General features: G+C 37.9%; 1 long non-coding RNA gene across 1 annotated transcript; it reads right to left on the bottom strand.

Moving 5' to 3' along the window:
• Positions 1-14,364: 14,364 nt before the first annotated feature.
• LOC130979383 (uncharacterized) lies at positions 14,365-17,200 on the bottom strand. The gene is made up of 4 exons (XR_009086640.1): positions 17,046-17,200; positions 16,901-16,954; positions 16,668-16,826; positions 14,365-14,539 (listed from the first exon to the last, which is right to left on the bottom strand). It is a non-coding gene; the product is annotated as an uncharacterized LOC130979383 (long non-coding RNA).
• Positions 17,201-17,408: the final 208 nt, after the last annotated feature.

Genomic DNA, 17,408 nt, shown 5'->3' with positions numbered 1-17,408 from the left:
AGGGCCGTGATTATTTGTGAATTGGCTGGTTCTGGATTGAACCATGAGCAGGAATAGCTGTGTATGCTATGAATATTGGCTGGTTATGGATTTAACCGTGAGCCGGAATGGCTGATATGGATGTTAATCCATGGATGAGGATTCATGCATGTTTATGCTGAATTATTGATAATTGTGATTTGCACTTCCACTATCAGAGATACGAGTTTCCCTGGGTAGTAGCAGTGGCTAGCCACCACGTGCTCCAGGTTGAGACTTGATACTCTGTTGACCCTATGTCGTAAGTGTGGCCGGGCACTGTGAAAGACCCGGATGAGCTCGCCCCCGAAATATTCACCAGTGAGGGTGATGGATATGGATCATGTTTATGATCAAGTTTATAACGAGTATAACTCGAGTTGGGGATGCGCGACAGAGGGACAGTCCAATGGTTAGCGACCAGGACTTGTCGGGTTGGCTCTATAACCGACAAGATGATATCATCGGCCACTAGGGACAGGCATTCATCATATGCATACTATGTGAATTGTTTGAGATTGCCTATCTGACTGCATATTACTTGCTAATTGTCTAAATGTCTTAACTGCTCCTATTTGTATGTTCTTTGTCTGATATAACTGTGTTTGATATATTATTCTCCTGCTGGTGGTTGGGAGGTTTGAAGGAATTGGAAAGGGAAGTATTAGTTAGACTGAAGAATCTTTAGTCAGATGCCCTTATATGGTTAGCTTGTTTATAAGCTTTGATATTATCTGGAGGAAGTTCTAGGATTGCCTTTGGCTTTCCTCTATTATTATGTATTATATATGTGGAAGCTATTACCATGCTGGGGACCTCTGGTTCTCACCCATGCGGATTTTGTGGTTTTCAGATGCAGGACGTACGGTTTCCCGCTGAGGCATGCTGGAGACTTCTAGATTTGTGAAGATTCCTTGTTCTTGGGGACTATGTTTTTGGTTTATATGTTTTGCTTAGATACTTTTATCTCCATTAAATAATACAAACTGTGATGATTCCTCTTATGGGAGATTTTGAAGAATAGGTTTTATGTATTTGTGTCCCTTTGGGTTTCCTTTGGGGTTTTCCTTATTTTATCATATGTATATATTGCTATGCTCGGACCGGTTATCTTCGCAGCCGGATTTTGAGTTTTGATATTCCTGTTTTTGACACTCCTTTGTATATATATAATCTCGCGTTGGTTATCCTTATTCGTTACGTTATCGATCGGCGTGTTGCGTTTTCGAGTTGCGATTTTTTTTGTTTACCCCTTTTTCTATAAAGGCTCCTAGTTATAATCAATCATTCATACTACTATACGTACTAATTTTTATTTTTAGAGGTCGTAATACCTTGCCATCTCTGAATTATGACTTAAGCATAAGTCTCTGTATGTTAGGGTGTTACATTATGGTATCAGAGCAGTTCGTTCCTATAGAGCCTGAGGGATGGACTGACTATGCTTCTGTGCATTCTCTGTGTGTGTGTTATGTGCTATTAGTATACCTGCTTGATATAATTGGCATAAACGTTCATGAGCATGCATTTGGGACTTTGAAGCACTAGACTTCCGATATTGAGACTGATCAACTTAATATCGATTGTTGGGTGTGTATAAGAACCAGATGGCGCCTCGTGGACGCGGTAGAGGTAGTGCGAGAGGTCGTACGAATGCTCGTGCACCGGAGAATAACCCTAATGACCCGGTGAACTTTATGGCTGCGTTGGAGAACATGGCTGCTGCTATGCAAGCCACTGCTGAGGCTCTTGGTCAACAGATGAACAACCATGGTAATGATGGAGGTGGAGTTCAAGGCCCGATGACACTGGCAAATTTTTTGAAGGTTAATCCGCCTAAGTTCAAGGGAACTACTAGCCCGACTGAGGCTGATACATGGTTTCAGGCTATAGAGCGAGCACTGCAAGCACAAGTGGTACCTGAAGGACAGCGTGTCGAGTTTGCCACCTATATGCTCACCGGTGAAGCGTCGCATTGGTGGCAAGGCATCCGACGTCTTCTGCAGCAGGGTGATGACTATATCACCTGGAATGTCTTTCAAGAAGAGTTCTATAAGAAGTACTTTCCGACTTCTGCTAGGACGGCTAAGAAACTTGAATTGTTACAGCTGAAGCAGGGTACTATGTCCATATCAGAGTATACTGACAAGTTTGAGGAGCTGTTCAGGTTCTCTCGTATGTGCCAAGGGACTCCGGTGGAATATGAGGAATGGAAGTGTGTTAAGTATGAAGGAGGACTCCGGAGTGATATCTTCAGTTCAGTGGGACCAATGGAGATTAGGACCTTCTTCGAATTAGTGAACAAGTGTAGTGTTGCTGAGGAGTGTGTGAAAAGGGCAATCGCTGAGAAAGGGAGTCACAAAGGTTCATTTCCACAGAACCGAGGGAAGAGCTTTGCACCTAGGGGTCCGTCTTTCAAGAGGGGAGGCTCTTTCAGGAGGCCCAACAACAACAACTTCCAAGGAAAGAAGTTTGGGAAGCAGCCTCAGAATGATCAAGCTTGCACTAGGTGTGGGAATCACCATCCGGGAGCACCATGCAAGGCCGGATGGGGTTTGTGCTACAATTGTGAAAAAGCGGGGCATAAAGCCGCCAGTTGTCCGGAGAGACAGAAACAAGGTGCTAGGAAGGCACAACAGACTGGTCGGGTGTTCACCACTTCAGCTGTAGGAGCTGAGGGATCCGAGACACTTATTCGAGGTAACTGTGAAATGGCTGGTCAAACTTTAAATGCTTTATTTGATTCTGGAGCATCGCATTCATTCATTGCATTTGAGAAAGCCCATGAGTTAGGCTTGAAGATTGTAACCTTAGGTTATGATCTAAGAGTGTACAATGCTACCCATGAAGCCACGGTAACTAGGCTAGGATGCCCGGAAGTTTCCTTTAGGTTCAAGCAGCGTGATTTTGTTCATAATTTAGTCTGCTTGCCGATGATCGGTCTTGATCTTATCTTGGGATTGGATTGGTTATCTAAGAACCATGTCCTGCTTGATTGTTCTACAAAGTCGGTGTACTTTATGCCGGAAGATACAGAAGGGCCGGTCGTGGTGAATAATTATTACTTGAATTCGATGATGGTGAACTGTTCTGGAATCGAATGTCAGGGTATCATGTTGTTAACCGCAGGTGTTTCGGGTGATGATCAAAGGTTGGAGCAGATTCCGGTTGTGTGTGAGTTTCCGGAAGTGTTTCCCGATGAAATTGATGAGTTTCCACCTAACCGAGAGGTTGAGTTTGCTATTGAGTTGGTGCCCGGGGCGGGACCAATCTCAAGTGCTCCTTATAGGATGTCACCGTTAGAGATGAACGAGCTAAAGTCTCAGTTAGGGGATTTGTTGGGAAAGAATTTCATACGACCAAGTGTCTCTCCGTGGGGTGCTCCAGTGTTACTGGTGAAGAAGAAGGATAGGAGTATGCGGCTCTGTGTGGATTACAGGCAGCTGAACAAGGTTACAATAAAGAACAAGTACCCATTGCCGAGAATTGATGATCTCATGGATCAGTTACAAGGAGCTGGAGTTTTCTCCAAGATTGATTTGCGATCCGGTTATCACCAGATAAGGGTGAGGGGTGAGGATATCCCTAAGACCGCTTTCAGGACTCGTTACGGTCATTACGAGTACACTGTAATGTCTTTTGGGTTGACGAACGCTCCTGCGGTATTCATGGATTACATGAATAGAGTCTTCCGTCCGTTTCTGGATAAATTCGTTGTTGTCTTCATTGATGACATACTGATTTATTCCAAGACTGAAGAAGAGCATGCGGAACACTTGAGGACCGTGTTGCAGATTCTAAAGGAGAAGAAACTTTATGCAAAACTGTCTAAGTGTGAGTTTTGGAAGAGTGAGGTGAAGTTTTTGGGCCATGTGGTGAGTAAGAAGGGAATAGCAGTAGATCCAACTAAGGTGGAGGCGGTGATGGATTGGAAACAACCAACCACCATAACAGAGATAAGGAGTTTTCTGGGTTTAGCTGGCTATTACAGAAGGTTTATCAAGGGCTTTTCACAGATAGCGTTACCAATGACAAAGTTAACCCGCAAAGACACTCCGTTTTTTTTGGACTCCTGAGTGCGAGGAGAGCTTTCAGACATTGAAGAAAAAGTTGACCACTGCACCTGTGTTAGTGTTACCTGAGCCGAATGAGCCATTTGAGGTGTACTGTGATGCCTCATTAAAGGGTTTAGGGTGCGTGCTGATGCAGCATCATAATGTGGTGGCGTATGCCTCACGACAGTTGAGACCTCATGAAGTTAGTTACCCTACTCACGATTTGGAACTCGCTGCGGTTGTGTTTGCCTTGAAGGTGTGGAGGCATTATCTCTATGGGGTTAAGTTCCAAGTTTTCTCTGATCATAAGAGCTTGAAGTACCTCTTTGGTCAGAAAGAGCTTAATATGAGGCAGAGAAGGTGGATGGAATTGTTGAAAGATTACGACTTTGAGTTGCATTACCATCCGGGAAAGGCGAATGTAGTGGCGGATGCATTAAGTCGGAAGTCGTTATGTGCAGCTTGGATGATGCTCCAAGAGGAGAAGTTGCTCAAGGGATTCGAGAGTCTGAAAATTGGTACTCAAGAAGTATCCGGAACCTTGTGTTTGAGCTGATTAGAAATCTCAAGTGACTTTAAGTCTGAACTCCTAAAGGCTCATCAAAATGATGAAGCGTTATGGAAAGTGTTACCGGCCATTGAGCAAGGAAAACAGTGGAGAGTGTCGGAAGAAAAAGATGGGTTATGGAGATTCAAGGGTAAAATCATTGTGCCGGATGTTGGCACTTTGAGGCAAGATATCTTAAAGGAGGCACACAAAAGCGGATTCTCCATTCACCCGGGAAGTACTAAGATGTACCATGATTTGAAGGCGATGTTTTGGTGGCCGGGTATGAAGAATGATGTGGCGGAATATGTTTCAAAGTGCTTAATTTGTCAAAAGGTAAAGATTGAACATCAAAAGCCCGCCGGTATGTTGCAACCTTTAGAGATTCCACAATGGAAGTGGGAAAGTATTGCAATGGACTTTGTGTCAGGATTGCCAAGGACTAGGGCTGGTTTTGATGCTATTTGGGTGATTGTGGACCGACTGACGAAGTCAGCTCACTTTTTGCCCATTCGTATGACTTACACCCTTGAGGAGCTAGCACGGTTATACATAAAGGAGATCGTGAGACTTCATGGTGTACCTGCTACTATAATCTCTGATGGTTTCACTTCAAGGTTTTGGGGTGCATTTCAGAAAGCTTTTGGAACCCGATTAAGCTTGAGCACGGCTTACCATCCTCAAACAGATGGTCAATCTGAGAGGACGATCCAAACACTAGAGGATATGTTGAGAGCTTGTGTTTTGGACCAACCGGCGAGTTGGGATCGGTATATGCCATTAGTGGAGTTTGCATACAATAATAGTTATCATGCGAGCATCGGAATGGCTCCGTATGAGGCCTTGTATGGGAGAAAATGTCAATCTCCGCTATGTTGGTATGAAGCTGGAGAGAAAAGCTTGTTGGGGCCAGAAATGATAGCTGAGACTACTGAACAAGTCAAGAAAATCCGTGATAGGATGCTTACGGCGTAGAGTCGTCAAAAGAGTTACGCCGATCAAAGGCGAAAGCCCTTAGAATTCGAGGAAGGAGGCCATGTTTTCCTTAAGGTTACTCCGACTACAGGAGTAGGTAGGGCGATTAAGGCAAAGAAGTTGAATCCTCGATACATTGGTCCATTTCAGATCCTAGAGAGGATTGGACCGGTGGCGTATCGGATGGCTCTACCACCTCACCTTTCGAACCTGCACGACGTGTTTCACGTGTCGCAGCTTCGGAGGTACACTCCTGATGCTAGCCATGTGTTAGAACCTGAATCGGTTCAGTTAAGGGAAGATTTGACGCTTCCAGTGGCTCCAGTCAGAATTGATGATACTAGTATCAAACGGTTGCGTGGAAAAGAGGTTTCATTAGTCAAATTGGCTTGGAGTCGAGGCGGTGTTGAGGAACACACTTGGGAACTTGAGTTGGAGATGCGAACGGATTATCCGCATTTATTCTCAGGTAATTGCATTTGAATTTTGTGGGCAAAATTCCCAATTAGGTGGGTAGAATGTAAAACCCGGTTAATTAACGGCTAATTAACCCATAAATGAGAATTTATTCTAGAAAGCCTAAAATGTGATTTTTATGGCTAAATGTGATAGAGGAGATTGAGACGAGAATTTCGGTACCAATTTTATAGAATTCGGACTAAGATTGGACCGAACGGGCTAAACCGGGCCAACCGGACCCAAAGTGGGCCCTTGGCCCAACATAACTTAACCAAAACCCTAGTTTTCAGCACTCTCTCTCCTCACAACACTCAAAAACACGCTGAAAAGTAGAGGGATGGGGGAAGAACACTCTCTCAACCTTCTATCTCTCACTTGATCTTCAAACCAGCATAACTTTTGATCTAGAGCTCCGATTGCCGCTCCGTTTGCGGCCACGCGTTCACCGTGGAGAGATCTACAAAACCCATACAATTAATCTTGAGGTAAGCCACGTGTTTCTGTTCGAAATTCCAGCCCTTATTTTCGAGTTTCATGGATAAAATGTTGAGATTTTGGGTTCTTTGATGTTATAGGACCCAACTCTCTTGAAGGAGAAGGTTAATCTTGTCTCCTTGGACCTTGGGTGTGGTAAGATTCTCAACCCTAGTGTATTTTGTTGTTTTATGATGTTTGGGTTTTGAGATGTTGTGTATGGGTATGATGGTTGTGGCTTAGGTTGTGTATGTGTGGATATTGGAGCTTGATTGGTGACTTTGAAAAGCTTGGAAAGGGTTTGGTGGTGAAAAATCTGTTATTGGAGGTCTTGAGGCCTTGAGAGCTTGTGAATAAGTGGTTTGGAAGTGCTCCGGTGGAGCTTGGGAAAGTCGGCTAAGGTATGGTTTCGATTTCCCGTATCTAATATGTAATGTGGTAGGAAATACTTAGGCTAGAGGCCCTAAGATAGGCATTGAATTGTTGATGTTGTTGAATGATTGAGATATATGATGTGGTCATATATGTGATGATGATTATTGATGCCTTGGTGGTATGATGTATGAGAAATATGTATGTTGTGATATATGCTTGATGAGTGGTTATGGTTGAATTGTGGGTTGAACCATGTTGATGGTGAGTATGATGTTGATTGTGTACAATAATGATTTATTGGAATTGGTGTTGTTGAGAATTGGCATGAGGAATAGTTTATGATATGTCAATATGTTTGAATTTGAGCCACTTGGGTGAAGTGGGTTAAAATGATGAGATAGTGATTTTGGTAATTGGTGGTAATGTGTCAATGTGTGAGTTGAGGAGGCTTGATGTTGAATTTGATATATTTTGATTGATTTCAAAGAAAAGGGATGAAATTGGCATGTTTTGATTGATTTTGAAAAGAATTGGAAAATGGCTTGTTTTGAAAATGGCACTTTGTGGTTTTTATGAAAAACATGGTTTTGGGCATACTTTGGTGGGACATAACTTGGACTACGGATCTCTGTTTTGTACCAAACCTGTTTAGAAATGAAATTTGATCCGAGATGTCCATGCCGTTCGAAGAACGGGTGAAAAATGATTTAAAATGAGGAAGTTATGTCCATTGGAAGATAGGGGTTTGAATCTGTGAATTCTGCAGCTTTTAACTTAGAAAATTTTTAGCAGAATGACCCCTTGCGCTTAGGCGTACCTGGCGCGTACGCGCCGATCTTCCAGAAAGCGCCATCCACGCGTGCGCATGATGTGCGCGGGCGCGCCGATTGTGCTGCACCCAATGCCCAGCCATTTTTCAGAGAGTTATGCCAGAACTGTGCCAGTGTTGTGCCTGGGGCACGAGAACACCCGCGCGTACGCGTGGTTGACGCGTGCGTGTCGATTGGCAAATTTGTAATCCACGCGTTAGCGTGCATGACGCTTGCGCGTCGATGAGTTTTTGAGGCCATCCACGCGTGCGCGTGAAGTGTGCGTACGCGCGGCCCTGTTTTCATCCCAAAGTTGATTTTTGAGTTTTAAAAGCCAAATCTCATACTTCTAAGCCTCCGATCTCACCATTTATGTCTTAAATCATTATGGCATGCCTAGCTATTAAAAAGGGGCTAGTGAATGAGGTAACTTGCGAGTGAAGCAAGGGAAATATGAATGATCAATGAGGATCAAAGATGATTATGTGAGATGTGGAGGATGGTGGTGGAAGTGCTTGTTATGCCATTGGCCGAAGGGCCGTGATTATTTGTGAATTGGCTGGTTCTGGATTGAACCATGAGCAGGAATAGCTGTGTATGCTATGAATATTGGCTGGTTATGGATTTAACCGTGAGCCGGAATGGCTGATATGGATGTTGATCCATGGATGAGGATTCATGCATGTTTATGCTGAATTATTGATAATTGTGATTTGCACTTCCACTATCAGAGATACGAGTTTCCCTGGGTAGTAGCAGTGGCTAGCCACCACGTGCTCCAGGTTGAGACTTGATACTCTGTTGACCCTATGTCGTAAGTGTGGCCGGGCACTGTGAAAGACCCGGATGAGCTCGCCCCCGAAATATTCACCAGTGAGGGTGATGGATATGGATCATGTTTATGATCAAGTTTATAACGAGTATAACTCGAGTTGGGGATGCGCGACAGAGGAACAGTCCAATGGTTAGCGACCAGGACTTGTCGGGTTGGCTCTATAACCGACAAGATGATATCATCGGCCACTAGGGACAGGCATTCATCATATGCATACTATGTGAATTGTTTGAGATTGCCTATCTGACTGCATATTACTTGCTAATTGTCTAAATGTCTTAACTGCTCCTATTTGTATGTTCTTTGTCTGATATAACTGTGTTTGATATATTATTCTCCTGCTGGTGGTTGGGAGGTTTGAAGGAATTGGAAAGGGAAGTATTAGTTAGACTGAAGAATCTTTAGTCAGATGCCCTTATATGGTTAGCTTGTTTATAAGCTTTGATATTATCTGGAGGAAGTTCTAGGATTGCCTTTGGCTTTCCTCTATTATTATGTATTATATATGTGGAAGCTGTTACCATGCTGGGGACCTCTGGTTCTCACCCATGCGGATTTTGTGGTTTTCAGATGCAGGACGTACGGTTTTCCGCTGAGGCATGCTGGAGACTTCTAGATTTCCGAAGATTCCTTGTTCTTGGGGACTATGTTTTTGGTTTATATGTTTTACTTAGATACTTTTATCTCCATTAAATAATACAAACTGTGATGATTCCTCTTATGGGAGATTTTGGAGAATAGGTTTTATGTATTTGTGTCCCTTTGGGTTTCCTTTGGGGTTTTCCTTATTTTATCATATGTATATATTGCTATGCTCGGATCGGTTATCTTCGCAGCCGGATTTTGAGTTTTGATATTCCTGTTTTTGACACTCCTTTGTATATATATAATCTCGCGTTGGTTATCCTTATTCGTTACGTTATCGATCGGCGTGTTGCGTTTTCGAGTTGTGATTTTTTTTGTTTACCCCTTTTTCTATAAAGGCTCCTAGTTATAATCAATCATTCATACTACTATACGTACTAATTTTTATTTTTAGAGGTCGTAATACCTTGCCATCTCTGAATTATGACTTAAGCATAAGTCTCTGTATGGTAGGGTGTTACATCACGTATCCCGTTAAGTCCAGATAATTAGATGTTTAGGAGAAATTGGTTTCAAGCTGTTGTTCAAGTAAAAAGCTTTTCCAAGTTATACAAAAACTCAACTAGAACCAAGGTCATACTTCCGTTTTACCCAGATTCATAAATAAAGAACGAAAACAATTCTTGAATTATAAATCAGTACATGAATTAAAATAGAAAAATAATAGTATCAATCCATACAATAGACAGAGCTCCTAACCTTAACAGTGGAGGTTTAGTTGCTCATGGTTCGGAGAGAAAACTAGGATTCATCAAAACTGTAAACTGCAGAATGAGGTCGAAGAGAGGAGAGGAGCCCGAAGGGCTAATTCTTTTCTCTTTTATATCTAATCCTAATTAATGTAAAATATATTTCCTAAAACTAAAATAATATCTTTTCCTAATTATAAATAAAATAAAAATTAAATCAAAACTAATTAACTTTACGCGCAGCCTTGTATGAGTGCCTGGGGACCACTGGGGTATTGAGGTCCACGCTGAACTTGGAAAACCTCAAGTTCAGCGTGGAATAAGCAGAGGCTTCCTTGTTAGTTTCCCTTGAATCCACGCTAAACTTGGAAATTCTCAAGTTCAGCGTGGATGAGGCAATGTCTCCTTGAGTGCGTTCCTTGAGTCCACGCTGAACTTGGGAATTCTCAAGTTCAGCGTGGGTGATGTGGAATTCTTCCTTTGTGCGAGGACTCCATGCTGAACTTGACAAATCTCAAGTTCAGCATGGACAAGGCCGAATTGGATTGTATGGAGGATTGGTGCTGGCGCTGAACTTGAAAAATTTCAAGTTCAGCGTGGACTGGACAGCATCACTTCTTCATTCTCTCCATTATCTAGCCTTGGCTTAAACTCCGTGAAATTCATCCAATATACGACCTGAAATAAACAGAATTGGACACAACTCAAAATAACATTCATAATGGCCGAAATGTATTAGATTCTGATTAAATTTAGCAATTCAAGTGCAAATTCACAAAAAAAAAAAAAAAGATTGAGAAGATGCTCACGCATCAATAACAAGAATTATTTTTTTTCCAAAATCTCCATATACCATTTTACACAAAAATTTCTTTTAGCTATGAAATAATAGGTATGGATCATATAGTAGAGATCTCTTATATTTTTTAATTAAAATTTTAACTTTTAGAGTTATAATAATTTTTTATTTTTTATATAGATAAAGGACATAATCGAGTGTCATACACTAAAGAGATCTATATAAAATCCTTTAAAACCTTAAATTGTTAGTTAAAATATCAAAATTTTATCTTTCTATTAAAAAAATCTGCATTTGTAAATTCTACAATTAAGCAAAATCCATTGTTAAATAAAGGTACAAAAATATATAAATTCGTATATTATTTAACAAATTTGACAAATTTTATTATTAAACAAAGTTAATCTTGTTGGCCCAATTTATCTTAATAATAAATGTTCAATTTTTCAATGTGACTTGTTTTAATTTTTTTTCAAATAGATCTAACCATGGTTCAAGTTAATCCTGGAGTTATTGGAACATACCCTACTCATTGAAGTATGAGTACTTTTTCTAACATAGCCTTTGCTACCGGATCCTTTTGACACTACGAGAGAATTTGGTAATCAGAATGTCTCTGTTTGGTATCCATCATACCAACACCAACAAAGATATAATGGTCTATTTCTCTATGATGCAAGTAACAGGAATGGTGTTGGGAGAAGCAGCGGCGGCGACGACATTGAAAATTATCTTTACCATTCAAATTTTAACCATAACAATGGTGGAGGCTTTTTTGGTTTTCCATACCACAATAATCCATCTAATAACGGTTATGGCCTTGGAAGAATCTTCTGATGGAATTTTTTGGCGATAATAACAATATAAATGTATTGATCTGTTATAAATTTATATGACTATGTTCTAAATAAAGTTACTATCAATGTGATGATTTTTTATATTATTTGTATTGATCATGGGTTTATGTTACTAGCCTATTGGTTCCATTCAATTCAATGTTACTGTCTTATATTCTGTCACTAAAAAATTTTAAGGTTTAATTACTCTGTTGATCTTTATAGTTTTGCGAAATTTTCAATTAGATCTCTACACTTTTTTCTCTTCAATTGGGTCCCTGTACTAATTTTTTTCCCATTGAGTCTGTACACTTTTTTTTTCTTTTATTTGAGTCCCTACATCAATTTTTTTTGTTGGGTCCCTATACAATTAAGCCATATACTACCAAGAGGGTCCTAATTGAAAAAAAAATTATTGTAGGGACCCTATTAAAAAAAATTATAAGGACCTAATTGAAAATTTCATGAAACTATAGGGACCATCAGAAAAATTACATAATTGCTAGTAAAGACCATTTTAATAGCCGAAAAAAGCTTATAATTATCATTATAACTTATAGTAACAACGACAAATTTATAATTGTCGCAAAAACATAAATTAAATAAAATATATAGTGGTATTATGTAATTTCCACTAAAAATTTATCAGTAAAAATGATTTTTATTGTAGCAATTGATTAAATCCAAACGAATGAACCAACCACTCGTAAACAAAAGTTGTGTCCTATTATATATTATATGTATGTGATAAAGAGATTGTTTCTATATAAGAAATTATGCACTATAATGAAGTCTTAACTTTGTTTCATTAAATGGGTCAAATAATTACAGTGGGTAGAGTTAATAATTAAAAATCATCATCATTATCATTATTGTCGTTGTCATTGTTGTCATTGTTGTTGTTCAACCACACATTATTAAAATGTAAAATATTAGAATAAAAAGAATATAGGATATAGGATTTAGGTTTAGAATTTTGGATCTATAATTTAATGTCTAGGGTTTAGAGTTTAGAATTTAAGATTTGTTATTGTTATTCAAATTGTGTTTTTTTTTTATTTAAATATTTCGATTGTTAAGTTTTAGGATTTAATATTTATATTTTGGAATTTAGGGTTTGCTATTTTTGTTTAAAGAGTAAAATATTGATTTAGTCGCTAAAGTTTGTGTTAAGTCTTAATTTTATTTTTATGTTTGAAACATTCTATTTTTTTATCTCAACTGTTTTATCTCGACCTCTTTTAATCCTCTGGTCAAAATTAAAAATTTTTCTTTAAAAAATATCCTTTCTTTCATTATGATTTTCTTCTAAATAACGACAAAAATCATAATTGTTTATAGTAGCTGTTATAGTAATCTATGAGTGAAAATGACAGAACAATAAGAAAAAAAAGTAAAAAATAGAGGTGAAAAGGGTATTTTTGGAAGAAAAAATTTTAATTTTGACTAAAAGACTAAAAAAAGACAAAATAAAATATTTGGGGATAAAAATAGAACATTAGGGATAAAATTTGGTCTTAACCCAAACATTAGAAAGTAAAATAGTATTTTACTCTTGTTTGGATTATATTTTGTTTTAAATTTAAAAACATTTATTTTTAGAGATATTGGTTTTGTATTTTAAATGTAAGAGAGAGAAAATACGAGACATTAAATCTAAAGATATATTTTTTACATTTCTTTAAATGGATTTAAATTTTGTTGGTTGAATAAAGATTGAATTTTATTGCTTACCTAATTGTATTATTTCGGTCTTACAAAGAAATCTCACTTTCTCTTATGTTCTTGGCAAAATAAAAAATAAAAAAAACAAGTAATTAAATATACTCCTCTTTTAGAGTGGATCCACTCAAATTTTTTTTAATTGTTCAATAAATTATTTTTTAATTTTTATCATTTAATATTTTTTCTCACATATTTTTCTTGATTTTACTTAAAAAGTGTAAAATGATAAATTACACTTTATTAAACAATTAAAAGAAAAAAGTTGAGAGAATCCATTTTCCTTTTTTTTTTCTCTATATAAGAAAAAGATTGAAGATATAGAAATTTTAATATATTTTTTAAAAGAATATTTCTCAGTTAAATTTTATATTATAGTCTTTTTAACTCCTGATTTTATCACCATATATTTGTATTTGATATCTGTGTGAGTAGTTCTTATTGGAAACTCAAAGATCAAACGATAATAAATTATCTAAAAGAAACAAATAATGCAAAAAGTAAAATAGAAATTAAATATCCTAAATATTAATTAGTCTATATAATTACTCACATCACATACTCTAGGTTACTACTAATCTCTTATTTTAAAAATGGAGAATGGTGACGAAATGATCAAGAAAATTAAAGGGAGACAAAAATAGAGATATAAAGAGGATTGAGAATAAGAAAAATTGTCAAATCGCTTTTACAAAGAGAAAAGACGGCTTACTGAAAAATTGTAAAATCTTTATGTGATGCTAGTGTTGATTTGAGCATATATTCTTCAAGTTGAAATGTAACACCCTACTATACTTAATCTTATTCTTAAGTCATAAGACTGAGATAGTATGGTATTATGACTTCTAAAAGTAAATATATATATATAATAATAATAATGAAAAAGATACTCAACTAAGAGCCTTGAAAAACGGGTAAAACAAATTCACAAAATGAAAAGCGCAACGTTCAAGAAATCGAATTACTTGTGTGTTAAGAAACCTAAAAGGAATTGATAAAGATAAATAAGAGAGAAAGAAGAGCCAAGGAAACAACATAACTAGCTTCTGACTCAGCCTGCGAAGCTAAGGCTGGGCAGAGGATATATATATATATATATATATATCCAAAATACAGCAAACAAGTACCAAAGTGAACTCCTATCTCTTTCTCAACCTCTAAGAGGAGCAGCATACATAAGTTACTTAGAGAGTAAGCTAAATACATATCTACATATATACAAACAGAAACCCAAAATACACCCAAGGACTACTTCGCTTCCCAGGATCCAGACGCCTAGCGAGGAGCCTCTCGACCTGCATCTGAAAAACAACAACACAGCATGAAATGAGAATCGGAGGTTCTCAGCATGGTAAAAGTGCCATGCGTATAATAAATAAGGTCCTGAGAATGCCATAGGCAATCTTAGAACTTCGTTATTCAATTATCCAACTTAATTACTAAACAGAAGCCATAAACAGGGGTAGGTATTCTAAATCTACCTAACTTACTCAATTTCAATCCTAATCTAACACTAAACCATTTCTCCGTTTCCTCCATCATCCATAATGCAACAGAAACAAGCAACCAAACAAGTTCACGCATAAGTAATGAGCAGATAGTACAAGTAGCAAGTATAACAGGTAGCAGGTGGTATATATATCAATTAGGAAACCCAGGAAATGCATAGCAATCAAAACAAACAAATGCATATGATGAATGTCTATCCTACTAGCCGTGAGCTCACGTGTCGGTTACTTTGCCAGAACCCGACACATTTGGTAGCTAACCCAAACATTGGTCTCAAGGTTACGCATCTCTAGGAGGATCATAAACGAAGGAGAGTGCATTTCCACATCAAAGGAGTGTGCCTTTCCACCTTGTAACCAGAGAAGAACGTGGGGGATACAATACGAAGGAGAGTGCCTTTCCACCTTCCCCACACCTGCATCACAACAAGAGAGGGAACTTCCATCCTCAACTTGCCATATCGACCATTTCGGCCACACACAGTCATTCCCAAATCTCATCATTTATTATCATCATTTCCTTACATTCATTCTTTATAGCCATAGCAACATGTATTCATTTAGCTTTCACATCATTCCCTTATAACTCATCACGTTCACCATTTCCGGGTCCTGACCAAACCATTTATCAAACTCTTCACAACCTTTTTAATATCGAATAATCTTAAAATCAACCCAACTCTAACATTAAATCGATCACATAACACAAAGATTAATTTTTGACTTCTTGGACCCATGACTATCACTAAGACATCCTCGACACTCTATTTTCTTTTCTATTTTTAATATAGCAAATAAACTCAGAATTGGGAAAACTTTATGTCTAGACGTTCATCTCGGAATAAGCTTTCTAACAAATCAAAAATCATAATTTTATGATTTAACTAGCCTCAGAAACAGAGGAAAAACACTGACTGCTCTACAATGCTTAGAAACCCAAAACAGCAGCAGCACACGATATCTAAAATTCCATATAAAATTCAAATTAAATCCAATCGCCTTAAAAAGTAATATGGTTCAACTTAACATGTCCAGATTTTTTTTTCAATTTGTTTTAGGTCAAAATCATTTTTAATGAAGGAGTTATGTAACTTAAAAGTTGAGTAACTTTCTGCAGAATTCTGTTTTAAAGGCCAATGAACATGTCCTCTTCCAAGTCCCATAACTCACTCGTTAAAACATGGACAGTCCTAAAATTTAAATCACAACTGCTAAGCATAATTAATTTTCACCTCCAATTGGTTTCACCTGAATATCCATCCATAATCAGAAGTTATAAACTCTCAAATTTGCTGATCTAAGAAAACAGAATCTGGCTTTTATTGTATAACGCATCGTATTTCAAAAATTCATATCTTTAAAACCACAGGTCCAACCATTCTGAAATTTTACGACATTAAAATAATAGAACTAAAGCTTTATCTAAAATTAGTTTCATTTCAAAATTTATTTTGAAACATTCGCAGCAGAGCCAACAAGTTTCTGCTGTTCTAAAAATTATGCAGTAAAAATCAGATTCCACGACTACAATTTGAAAATTCACCATAAATCATATATTTAATGAAAAGATCCCAAATTCCCCAGTTCAGTTCCAAATATTCCGAGGTTTAACCAGGACTTGGTTTCACGCAATTTCGATCATCACAGAATTAGTTACAGCATATGCAATACCACCACAACACAACTCAACATCCTTATTAACAAACACCAACCATAATCCATCATAAATAAATACAAGAGCATACCATTAATAACTTACACACCTCATAATTCTAATATATATATCCACCAACAAATCTATTCCAACAACATTACAAGGCTAATCATTAAATACAACAAATAATTCAACTTATCATATGGTTCCTCTAACCTAAGTTTTTACAATACCGTAAATATTAAATGTGCGAAACTTAAACCATACCTTAGCCGACCACTTAGTTTCACCCAAGGTAGCCTCACAACACAAAACACAACCCCTCCAAGCTCAATTAAAACAGCCACAAACCAAGCATTGATCACCAACAAGCCTCAAAATATTGCCAATTCAATTCCAAAGCATATATACCCACTTAGTCTACACCTAATACATATACATGTTTCAATTTCAGTTTTCCCATAAAAAAGAAGATTGATCTAGGATTAGGGTGTTCTTACCATACCCATATGCTCAATAGCTTGAGCCCATAAGTTCCGGAAGCTAACTTGAACCTAAAACACAAAAATTTGACAAGATTCACTATAGGTTTTCAATTTCACCAAAGAAAGAGGGTAGATATTCTGACTCAAAAGTGAAGCTTACTAGTAAAATTGATTTGATAGAAAGGTAGAGCTCGACGCGCTGGACGCGTGGCCGCAAACAGTGCGGCTATCGGAGCTCAAATGAGGAAGATACGGTGGTTTGAAGATTGGACGAGGGTTAGGGATCTCCTCCTCTTCCCCTTTCTGTTTGCGGCATGGTGTATGAAGTGAGGAAGAAGAAGCTGATGCTTCTTTTATATTATGGGTCCGGTTGAACCCACGGGTCCAGTTTAGGCCCTGGTTCAACCGGTTTGGTCCTTCCGATCCGATTTTGGACCAAATTTTCGAAATTGATATCAAAATTCTCGTTTTGAGGAGTTCTATCCTATTTTAATATTAGTTTTATATTTTTAGCTTTCCTAAT

This window comes from Arachis stenosperma, chromosome 5 (assembly GCF_014773155.1).
Source record: "Arachis stenosperma cultivar V10309 chromosome 5, arast.V10309.gnm1.PFL2, whole genome shotgun sequence".
Taxonomy (NCBI): domain Eukaryota; kingdom Viridiplantae; phylum Streptophyta; class Magnoliopsida; order Fabales; family Fabaceae; genus Arachis; species Arachis stenosperma.
This window is presented reverse-complemented; position numbering and strand designations above follow the sequence as displayed.